The sequence below is a fragment of the Thermobia domestica genome, chromosome 10 (assembly GCF_964235325.1).
Source record: "Thermobia domestica chromosome 10, izTheDome1.hap1.1, whole genome shotgun sequence".
Taxonomy (NCBI): domain Eukaryota; kingdom Metazoa; phylum Arthropoda; class Insecta; order Zygentoma; family Lepismatidae; genus Thermobia; species Thermobia domestica.
This window is the reverse complement of record NC_137463.1, coordinates 213,515,471-213,518,632: the sequence shown is the minus strand read 5'-3', so window position 1 is coordinate 213,518,632 and position 3,162 is coordinate 213,515,471.

Sequence of the window (3,162 nt, the reverse complement as noted above, 5' to 3'; positions counted from 1 at the left end):
AAATGTATATAGTGAATGTATATACCATGGGTGGCTAGTACGTAGTCCGGCTAGTTGTGACTGGCAGCTCGCAGTGGTCTGCGATACAATTCTATTCCTGTATCGAATTGACCACAATTATTATTTTTTGATTCTCCCTCTAGAGGGGTAGTGAACAGATAGATACAGTGCTAGTTAAGGTTTCTGAAACGAAAAGTAGCTCTCAAACCTATATATAAAAAGTCCATTTCAGGTATATATGAAGTTGTTTCTTATATAAAATCAATATGTAACCCTTTGGAATGAACAAAAAATATGGAATATGTAGTTTAATGTCCCATCGTTATGCCCTTTAGCCTAAAGGAGATGGATGAATAATATAAGTAAATTATAATGGATGAACTGGTGGAACGAGAAACGGAAGAACCCACAGACACGATGTTGTCTGCCATAAATTAATTTGGCCTGGAATTAAACCAGGGACCCCTAGCACTAGAGGTGGGCGCTTTACCATTCTTTTCTTTTAAATAAAACTTCTCGACTTATTTTACTCTTTTGCAACTGCGCAGGAGTACCGGACACGAACACAGAAAGATCGATAACAATTAAAATTAAAAATATTCTCCCACCTGGAATCGAACCCAGGACCTGCCACCATGCTACATTTCTAATTCTTTGTTTTAGAAAAAGGTGTAATCCCAAAATCCCACTATCAACTTTCAACAAATATTTGTACTACGCACAAACACAAAGATGGACCGTATTTTTATAGAAATCGAATTTTTCTTTTTCTTATTTTTTATTCTTTTTAAATGTAATACACAGGTGTCAGTGATAATGGAAGAAGATTTATGAAGATAAGATCGTAAAGTTCAACAAAATATTTTAAGATTATAAGGAGATCTACAATAATATACACAAACAGAGCAGTACTGTGACGAAAAGAAACAGCAGTAGGATTGAAGTTGTATGAATAATGGAGCGTAGATGGAAGAACAGTATGGAGAAACAAAAAAAGATTGTATCACGAATGAATATCGAAGAAGAACAGTACCCCAAAGTTACAAATTTAGATTTGTGAGACCAGATTAAAATCACAGACATATATGATCACGAAGGAAGGGAAATGTAAGAAGAAAGCCAATAGAAAGGACAGTTGGAGGAAAGAGAAGATGAGGGAGACAGAAATGAAAAGAACTCATGATAAACATTACAGAAACGAAACAGTGTAGATATGGTCTTCGAGAGAGAAGAGTGGAAAAGTCTCATCCAAGACAATTGTATCGAAGTACGAAAATGTAAAGAAGATTGAACTTTAGGCTCTAGAATAACAGTAGAGATATTTTCTACCGATTTCGTTCGAGGTTTATGAATGTTAATATAGCCATAGATGAGTTAGATTACTGAAACGTCTTTCTCCCAATAATTTGAACCTAGCGACGCATATGATTACATATACGCAGGAACGATTATAAAGGCTAAAAGAACTTCCGCATATACAATGCGAGCTTCTTTCAAGGTAACAAGTGAGAGCCTAGTAATTATATTTTGTGAAACCAAATATATATATATATATATATATATATATATATATATATATATATATATATATATATATATATATATATATATATATATATATATATATATATATATTCATTATATACAAATCAGGAAGTTTAATAATATTCATATTTTTTATTGAAGGAAGTGGGAAATTAAATTAAATTAAATATTTCAAAGGCTGTTAAGGTTAATTGGTCGTTAAATATTTATAATTAACAAAATACAAAAATTGCAAAGACATGGTAAAAATGCAAATAATATATTTCTCTGTGCACAAGAAAATCTAAGAAAGCATGTCAATATGTAGGTGAGGATTCGCTTGAACGCATGAACTTTCTTTTTCCTTCATTTTCTTTTCATTTCTTTTTCTTTGTTTCTTTTTTCTTTTTTATAAATAAGTGGTATCACAGTTGATGTTATAAAGGTGATAGTCCATGTGAACAACGTCTACCTCTTGATTTAGCAAACCATACGAAATCCTTAGGAATGATTTATAGTGTTATTTACTTATTCATAAAACAGGCATAGAGCCGCGGTGGCTCAGTAGTAAAGCCTTCATCTCTTGTGCATGGGGTCCTTGATTTTATCTCAGCTCGCGCAAGTGAAATTTGTGGTGGACAAACACCGTGTGTATGGGTTTCCTTGGGGTTCTCCTGTTTCCTCCCACTTTCTTTATTCCACCATTTCACTCATTTCTTATCATCACCGTCTCCTTTAGCCTAGCCGGCATAAACATGGGACGTAAAACTTAAAATTTCATTTCATTTCATAAAACAGGCACGGGTGGCTCAGTGGTAGAGCGCTCCTCTCTGGTGTTAGAGGTGCCTGGTTTGATCACAGGCCAATAGAGTTTGTGGTGGACAACATCGTGTTTAGTGCTGCCCACGAGACAATTCCCATAATATTCAATATTATAGAAATTTCAATTTTATAGAAATTGGCCCTCCCCCACTCTTGTGAGCAGATTTTCGAAAACACTGAAACACGTATTCCCTTACTTTTATTTAAGAATTTATAAACTGAATTTTACATCTCGAACTTAAGCAAATCTCCACATTGGGCACCTTGACAATAAATAAAGGGAAATTTCAATATTTAAAAAAAAAGTCCCCTTTCTCTCTTTAGGTGCAAAATCTTCGAAAACACTGAAACACGTATTCTTTTATTTTTTAATGTAAGAGTTTATATATCGAATTTTACATCTTCAACTTAAATGAATACTCACATTGTGATAGTTTTTCATTCAAGAAAGGGAAATTTTGATTTTACAGAAATGACCCAAATTTTCCCTCCAGAAGTGACATTTTCGAAAACACTGAAGCATGTATTCTCTTATTTTTTATTCAAGACTTTAAACGCTAAAGTTTATTTCTCCAATTTAAGCAAATCCTCATATTCGAAACTTTGTGTATAAATAAAGGGAAGTTTCAATATGATTGAAATTGCACTCTTCTTACCTTTAGGAGTAGAATTTTCAGAAACGTTTAAATACCTGAAACGCTTTGTTTTAAATTAAGTCTATATACCAAAATCCAAATCTCGAACTTAAGTGAAACCTCTCATTAGGCAGTTTCTGATTAAACAAAGGGAAATTTGAGCCCTTCCCCTTTCAAGTGG